Raw genomic sequence first — 9,485 nt, 5'->3', positions numbered from 1 at the left:
AGACTTTTCTCTGATATGTACCAACCTTATGGTGCCAGTTTTGTGTGATATTAAAAGCATGATAAAAATAGTTCTCTGTGTAAAATGACTGCTTTGGTGAGGTGACTTCTTTGTTTCTAACAATCTATTCTCTTTTTATAAGGATACATTTCAGGCAGACGCCATGGGCACATGCTTGAAGTAGTGTGTGAATGAAACAGCACTTACTCTTTTTAATATATACATTCATGTACTGAGCAGTTCAAATAGCCTTAGATTTTTTAAGAAACCTCCTGTGTAATGTTGTCAGGACACATACGGTACAAGCTCCAAACAAGTATTTTCCTCCTGTCAGTAATACGGCATTGATAATCTGTGAATGATGGTCTAGAAGAGCATAAAAGAATTTAACTTAAAGAGAAGAATCATTTACAAGCCACCTCATCAGTAATCAATGGAGTATACCACCCCAGACAGGCATTGATACTGTGGAGAGTAGCAGCCTCTCATGTCAGTAATTTGTGGCTAAAGGAACTTGTATAGCTATCTGTTAAACATAGCAAACTACAGTGTTTCTTCTGTGGCAGTATAGTCTATGTTGAAATTCTGTGAATAAAGTATGTACTTAACCATCAGAAAAAGAACGCAGCTATAGGCAGTCATGTCAGTGATCCAAGGATTAAAGACTTCCAGAGGAATCACTGACACAGTATTTTTTTCATAGTCTGTTGTGTCACTAATCCTTGCTTAAAAGTCCCCAAGCATTTTTTGCATGGTATATGAAGTAAAAACTTAGATTACTGTAATTTTTTTTATGGATTGCACAATCATTGTATTTGGAGGTCCACATGAAGATTAACAGTGCAATAAAAACACTGAGGAAGACTTTCATATGTTGGTTCTACATGTGACAGCTGTCTTACAGAGATCCTGTAAATGCCCAACGTACTGTTGTGCTACTGTTGCACTACTGTTGCAACTACTATTGCAAATTCCTTGGAATACCTGTGTAAGAAATTCCCTATAAAAAATAAAATTTCATTCAAATTGTTTTGTCCAAGGTAATTCAACATCTATCTTTAAAATCCCAGCTTTAGAGATACCACTTGCTTTCCATCTAGTCCAGGATTCATCCATTTTGAAAGACAATTAGTGAAAGGCACTTCTACTTGATTTCCTGCTCTAGTGTACACAGACGACTGGGGTTGCAGTTTGATGATCACTCTAAGTCACCTTCCTGTCTTGGCTGTGCATTCTTGTTGACTCTCTTGTGCCAATCCTGGCACTACTGCATGTGCAGCTATTCAAGGATTATCTCAGGAAATAGATTCATCTGAAAACTAATTTTTTACTGTTTTCAGTTGGTTCAGTTCCCTAAACTAGCTCACCACATCGCTGCATGAGCTGTAGTGCCAGCAAAAGGGAGCTGGTGGGAACATTTGCAGTCAGGGATTTGACCTTCTCTTTCAGCAGCAGTCCTCCCTACTGTCCCTTTAAAGCAGCTATCCAGGTTCAAGGCAGAAATGGATACAGATGATAACAGTTCAGTTATTATCACTTCAGATGGCATTCGAATGGGTCATAAGGAAGGAAAAAGAGATACTGTTCATCTTCAACAGTTAAAGGTGTAACATGTATCAGAAAACCACTGACCTTTCTTAATAGTAGAAAAGTCCTCCAGCTAACTCCCATTTGGGGAAACAAACATTTTTCATCAGTTACCACTAATGATAATTTTTTTTTTTTCTCATTATATCATTTCCTTTTTGATATTCCTGTGTTTTACTTTACTTTTTATAGAATTTCTTCAGTTGCATGGATTAAGTTATTCAAAAGTAAACTGATAGTATACAGCAACTGTTATGACAATTTTGTGATAGTGTAAAGTAAAAAATACTTACAGTTTCCTGATGAACACTGACTTCTTGTCCAGCTTGTAGAATTTCGTCAAGGTCAGCTCCATTTCAAAATGATGTTTCAATTATTGTGTACAACACTACTTTAGTAGCCATTTCAAAATAATTGTTTCACAGTTCTCAAACATATTTTTATGTTATATGCGCCATTCTTAGCTCTTCAGAAGTACTTGAAGGTTTGCTTCTGTTCCCTCCTTCCTCCTGTTCCATCCACCACCTTTTGATCAGAATTTCTGATCAAAATTGCCTACACTTTTCTGCTTTTAAAAGACTATTGCTTCCTTGCCTGTTCCTACTTTATTTTCAGATAGAAAGAAGCCTCCCAGTCTATTCACTACTTTTAAATGATAAAAAAGTACTCTCACAGAAGTCACACATCTACACGATGTCTCCTCTGCTGATTTATACCTTCTGGTATATCCTCTAAAGTCTTTGCACTCTCATGAGGAAGATTAAATAAAACTTCTTTGTAGATGTAGATCATGAGAGAAGATAGGATTGATTTCTTCAAGTAAACCCAGACTCAGCCCACTATTCCCTGTTTATCTGGCACAAAGCTTCATAAATTGGAGTATTTTTCAGTGAGGATTTTTCGTGGTTGGTTTTTGTTGTTATTGTTGTTGTTAGGTTGTTTTGTTCATTTGTTTTTGGTTGGTTGGTTGGTTTTGGTTTTTGGTTGTTTTCTGATATGTTCCTTTTTGTGCTGTGTCAAATCTAGTTGAAAAGAAATCTGAAATTGCCACTAAAGCAATAGTAAGTCTAACTACATCCCTTTGCATTCTGGTTCTCAAAGGAGTCCCAGGCTAATGTTGGAAGAGTAGTTATTGCAAAAAGTAGTAAGTAGCCATATACATAGTATAAACTATGTCTTTCTATGATTTGCTAAAAGGAGTGTATTCTCTGGTGTAGACCATTTTCCAGCTTTGTAATGTTTTCTAAGCTTCATCATCAATTGGAGGAGTTCCTACCTCTACAAGTCTTTAGAAACTATTTCACAGTGTCTTCTTCAGAGCTTATCCTATCCCAACTCTTACAGGGGATGATAGTGAGAACAGTGGAGGATTCTATCATTATATTCTCTCATAACTTTACCTTGAATACCAGGTTTCATGGGAGAAGAGGGATCAGGCCTTAAAGATAATGACTATTACAAGATTTAAATACGGTTGTAACTCAACTGTTGGATAAAGTGGTTTTGTAGTTTCAGCATAGATTGTGCTATGTCCTCTTCTCAGTGAAATTCATTTCTAGTTCAAAATAAATAATTCATAATCCTTCATTACTTGTTATTAGCTGGCAATCCCCAATCCTCAGCAAAATGTTGAAATACCTGGTTAGCATGACATATACTTCATGTCACATTGTTCTTTTGTATTACCTAATTTAAAGTCAAGGTTCTTGACCCCAACTAATTATAACAAAGCTTTTTCTGGCTTTGACAGTTTCAGTGGGATTTTTATGTAATGCAAGAATCCATATGGACTTGACAGCTGCTAAGCAGAAGCCTTTTTCATAAGAAACTGACTTTTATGCTGTATTTCCTTCTTAGCTCAGATTTCACAATTTAACAATAAAAAGTGTCCATGGAGAGAGACTGAATCCAAACAGTGAAGTTCTGCTTACTCTATGCAATAAAATAGATGTGTCTGAAAAGTAATTTCCTTATATAACATGAAAAAGAATATCTATTTCTCCAAAACAGATTCTCGGATTTTGTGTAAAATAATTTCACATTTATTATCCAAGATCTATAGCCATAGCTTTACACCCCTAAGGAAGCAGATTCAGACTCATACTCTTTTGGTGTGATAACTTGTCACTGCAACACAAAATTATACTACCAGACTCTATGTGTTATTTTATGTACCTGTGTGTGTAAACTAGTTAACCAATGTTATGAGAAGCTGTATATAATTTGTTATTCTTTATCAGGCTTCTTTCTGTAAATTGCACTCAGTCTTTTACTGTAACTTTGAGTATTGGAAAAGATGAAGAAGCCTTTTGACTTTATGCCACACTGCTGTACTATTACAAGTTTTATTATAGCTTTTCAGTATGAGTGGGTAGTGTTTGTGTTGAGAAGACAATTTACTGAATATAGTACGTTTATCATTTTGTATCTCAAGCTTCAACAAGATAAACACTGGCCACAAAAACACAATACATTTTATATATTAGAAGCACATATAAAACATATTATTGATATGTACCAAAAAACAGCTGTGCTTAGCTGCTGTATCGTTACAGATGATAGTGACTCGTATGCAATAATCAATTTCTTCTCAACAAAAAAAAATGTTTTCTATTCTTTATCTTTACAATAGTTTCCTTTTTCTAGTAATACAGACAGAATTTACTGGCATTCTGCAACTTTACTTTCATAGGGTGTGCTCCATTTATTGAGAAACAATTAGTGTAGTCAGAGAAAAATGAAAAATTGTCTTCTTATTGATAGCACATATGCTGTTACATTCAACGTGATTGTTTGGTGCTTAGTTCCATTTACGGTAGTATACAAATCAGCAGTATAGTTACGATACAGAATTTTAAAGACCCAATGCAAGAGTCTAAAATGGCATTAGTCAAGATTTATAGCAGCATATTATCTCCGTCCTTTGTGCAGTGAATGGGATATCCTTGGGGTAACAGCACTATGCTTAGATAATTAAAAGAATATTCAGATAAAACAAAGGTGGCGTTACCTTACTAGGATTTTGTCAAGGAATTCCACAGAGGCAGTTTAGAGAGTCAAATACTGTAATAAATGTCAGCTTTATTTTGCCCAATGGAAATCAGTGAAATGTGTAGGAAGAGAAAAGTACTCCACTTATTATGGAAGGAAAAATATTTAAGAGCAGACTATGTAGGTCATTATATGTAAAAATTAGTTTTGTGGAGGCTTCTTAGAAAGATTCATTTGCTATATTTTTAGGGGTTTTATGGAGAGAAATGGAGCAATCAGTGAAAAATTTAACTCCTCTACTTCTTTCTTAAAAATATAAATGTTTACAATGGTCTAAAAATATGCTTAAAATTTAAAGCAGCACCAGTGATATGAGACAATTACAAAGTTTGTGTTTGAGAGCTGCTGTATCTCATGTACTATATAAAACAAAGCAACAGGATGCTTTACTCATGAAAATGCATGAATATGCAAACTTAGGAAGGTTTTTAATTACTCAGGCGTTCTTCTAATACTTATTTCTTTTCTGCAGTTGAGTGTAATCCTTGGTTTTCAATACAATATTAGAACTGGTAATGACAGCACATACGAAAAATCTTAATTGCAGATGGGAATAAACAGATTATGCATTATATTTGAGGCAAAGAAATACAAAACTGTAGGACAGTACTTAAAAATTTAGGTTTTCTAAAGCTTTTTATGCAATTGAAAAAGATGTTTTCAAATTATGGTTGTTTTTCTCCTTAAATATACTTCAATGATACGTATATATAGCTAATATGATTTCATTGGAATAATGTTTTACATTGTCTCATTTGGTCATGGAAATTTTAGAGTATTGTAGAAGAGCAATCTTTGTTCTTGAGAGGAGTTTGCCAAAAGCCTTAGTTGTACTTCTATCTACTCTTGGACAGCTGGATCAATTTTCTTTGAGAGCCAACAGGAAATGTCTCATCTGTGCCTTTTTAACTGTTTTTAGGACCTGGATTCAAACTTGTATTTGAGTTCCAAACAAGATTTAGTAATGCAAAAAATGTGGATCGTCCCCTTATGTAATAGCATCCTATTATAGGTTCATCAACTATGATATGAGTTTCTCATCACAATTGCCAATATTGGTAAAAGAGGATCAAATTGTTCACTTTTATGGGTAGCTGACTACTTTCAGCAGTTGTGCAGAGTCTGTTTATATTGGCATCCTCTCAAATTTGTGGTTTTGATTCTTTTTCTACCTGGTTTTAGGTTTCTCTGTTACCCAGTGCTTTTTGATTATTTTATTTGAGCCTCAAACACACCTACCGTGCTGGGAAATTCTTTTCAGGACATGCCTCCTTCCCTCTCTGGGCATGTGAAACCTATGCAGTAACTCACATTCCCCATGACACACAAAGACACAAACCTACTGGCTCTTAATTTGCTGGCATAGCGTCCCTTAGTAGAGCACTGTTCCAGGGCAGGCAGGCATATCTCAGCATACACCAGGAAGACTGGCATTTTGTCGTACATATTTCTTTCCCAGGACAGTACCAGTATGTACTTCTGAAAGACTTATGATCACAGCAGAGAACACATACCTCTTTTTTAAGTACTGTAAAGAAAAATTTCACAATGAGGAGGTATAGAGTTTACTTGAGTTTTCTTTGAAAATCATCTGGAAACACATTTTTCTTGCCATGATACATAGTCAAAGAACTATTTTATGGATGATGCATTGTGCTAGTAAGTATTGCTCAAGTCTTTTCCTGGTAACAGATCAGACTTTTTTTTTTTTTTTTTTTCCCAGCAGCCAACCATTTAGAACACAATAGCTGAAAGTTTAGTCAAAACATGGGAGGGCAGTAACAGTATTACAGATATCTTTATTTCTTTTTCACAAAGCACCCATACTACACAGTTTGACTATGAAGAAATCCAGTTCTTTGTTCATGACAGCTTTATTGAAGGCAAGCTTTCAGAATGAATATACCAGAAATCCTATTAAAGTGTTGTCCATTAAACCATTAAAGCACTCATTAAAACTGTTAGTACAGACTTGTTATTCATGAGTTATTGGTCTTTCACACTTCTGAAATGTGTCTGCCAATACCACTCTACTCTTTGTTCCAGTGTGGCTATTAAGTCTGAAAAAAAATATAGATTAACTTCCTTTTGCCAAAACACTGCTTTGTGGGAGGATGGTAAAGCTACAAAGTGGTTCAGATTGCTGAGAAAAACAGGAAAGATTAAAGTTCAGTCCATTTGCCTAGTTTTGACATAATTTATGTTAACTATGTCTGCATATGTATCTAAATATTAATCACTGAATTACACCATCTGGCCATTCATCATGCAAAGAAGTGAATGGGGAATATAGTATACTGCTGTGATGAATAAATCCTCATCTACTTCTACAAATAGCTGACAGAGAAGGCTGCTGTTTGGTTTTTTTGTTGGTATTGAAAAGCAGCTTTAGATCACTTAAACACTAAGGAGTGAAAGGGGGAAGAATGATACTGAACAGTTGAAGCTAGGCTTTAAAAGTAGCATCCTCTTTAATAAACTATAAGTTCACATTTAAAATAGGTGAAATATGGAATTGAATCTCTTTTTCGTAATTGGTAAGAACCTACTTAGATATATTTTTCTAAGTGCAATTGTGTATGCAAATAAACATTTTGTGTTTGCATGTAGTTTTTATTATTAATAGATATTTTATCTTTGTGGTGTGCTTTTTTTCAATTTGTGTATATCTTTTCTTCATTTTTATAGGGTAAAGCCCAAGTTCTGCATTCCAGGCTCAAAACTAATGTACTATTAGTCAGCCACTTTATTCTGTTACTTTCTAATGTCAGGAGAAAGTGTATGTGACATGTTATATTGTCAGGTAGTTTCCACAATATTTGGGTTCTGTAGGTAAAATCTAAAAGATTGGGCATTGTGTCTCCTATTTTATATCTAGAGCTATGCAGAGCAATTCTGCCTCATTTTGGGGAAGTGAACTGCTCTTTAGCTAGCATGTTTGCATAGATGCCTCTCAAAAAATTCAGACTAGGTATTCACATTAGTATAGATGTGTTTTACTTGTGGTCAAATAATTTATTTTATTTAAACATTTATTTAGAGTGTAATGCACCAATATATTGCAAGCATTTTGTCTTTATTTTGAAATTACTTTTTGTGTTCTGAATTATTAGTAGAATTCTGAGCTAAACCTATACTAATGAATTTTTAAAATAGTGACAAGTTTACCTACAAACATACTGCAAAAGTTTACCTGCATTCACTCAAAAAGGGAAAGAAAAGAGATTCTTGCTGAGAGAATTAAGTATGTAAATTTGATTGCTTTCCAAGTCTTATACATAGATGAATAGCTGCTCAGCTGATAAACTTGTATATTATGTGTCTTAAATATACTATATATTTCATTCTCCTCTTCCCAGGGCTAGAAAAAAATGTCCAAATTCTTTCTCTTTGTCTTAGATGAAATACATAGCACTTAGAAGTAAAGATAAAAATGTTTGTGTTTTTAAATTAAGCAGTGACTGCTTCAAAATTCTAAAGGCCATCCATCTCAGAGGATGAAAAAATGTTACTGTCATGAAACTAAGCTGAAATAAAATGAAATAAAAATATCACTTGCTTTATTGATAAACAGGAATTTTAATGTATAGTCAGAAAAAATATAATGTTTTGGTTGCAGAAGGACAAAACCCTAATATGGGAAGGATCAGGTTGTTACATTTATGCTTAAGCACAGCAAAGATGTGATGTCTACTTTTTCAAGTGGCAAAATAAAAACTGGGTGATAATTTGGTTTTACTATATAAGAAAATAAAATACAGTAAGCTTGAAAAAAAGCCATAATCAGTGGGGTTTTTTTAAAAATTATTTTTAATAACTAGTCTATTGCGATACTAGCTTAATAATAATAAGACATTAATATTATTAGCATATGTTTAACAAATGTTAACATATGTTAAAAGTATGTTAAGCGTAGTGCCACAAATTGCTAAGATTCTGAACCCAAGTATTGCTTTGTAAAAATCAAAATCTTTTTGAGGATAAAAATGGTGTGAAAATTAAGTCAGATGCAATCAGAGCTGCAATCCATTTAATAACAATTTTTGAAATGCTAGTAACACACACAGCTAGTGAATAATATCCAAACCACAAGTAAAATTTTCATAGCCTTCATCATACTCCCAAGCAGTACACCAGAAGGCTGTGCAGCCATTGAGTTAGATCTAGACATACAACAAGAATAAAAGTAGAGTCCTGCACCTGGGGAGAAAAAACACCATGCACTGATACAGATTAGGGATTGACCTGCTAGAAAGTAGCCCCACGTAGAAAGACTTTGGGGTCCTGGTAGACAGTGTTATCCATGGGACAGCAATGTGCCCTTGTGGCCAAGAAAGCTGGTGGTATCTTGGGATGCATTAAGAACAATGTGGTCAGCAGGTCAAGGGAGATTCTCCTCCCCCTCTATTCTGCCCCAATAAGAACACATTACTGTTGTGTCCAGTTCTCATCTCCCCAGTTCAAGAGGAACAGGGATATGCTGAAAAGTGTCCAGTGGAGGGCCACAAGGATGATTAAGGGGCTGGATCACCTGCCTTACGAGGAAAGACTAAGGGACCTGGGGCTGTTTAGTCTTGAGAAGAGAAGACTGAGAGGGAATGTCTTATTAATGCCTATAGGATGTCAAGAATGGGCCAGTATCTTTTCAGTCGTGCCGTGTGATAGGATGAGAGGTGTCACGATCCGTGACCTATTATATCTCCTTATTGGAGTGTATTAACTTATCAGGATTTGCTGAGAGATCCACACGTGGGTATCGCCTCACACAGAGGAGACAGGGGCTTATGCCCTGACTTTTTCGAGTGAATAACTTGCTCAGTGCTTACTAATATTTCTAAAGAAATGCA

The 9,485-nt window shown here is 34.9% G+C and overlaps 1 protein-coding gene across 1 annotated transcript in view; it reads left to right on the top strand.

Annotated features, from left to right (window-relative positions):
- Positions 1 to 9,485, top strand: part of PTPRD (protein tyrosine phosphatase, receptor type, D) — a 300,216-nt gene that overhangs the window by 219,785 nt on the left and 70,946 nt on the right. The gene's annotated exons all lie outside the window — the stretch shown is intronic.

The sequence above is a fragment of the Chaetura pelagica genome, unplaced genomic scaffold, assembly GCF_000747805.2.
Source record: "Chaetura pelagica isolate M959 unplaced genomic scaffold, ChaPel_1.0 scaffold327, whole genome shotgun sequence".
Lineage (NCBI taxonomy): Eukaryota > Metazoa > Chordata > Aves > Apodiformes > Apodidae > Chaetura > Chaetura pelagica.
This window is presented reverse-complemented; position numbering and strand designations above follow the sequence as displayed.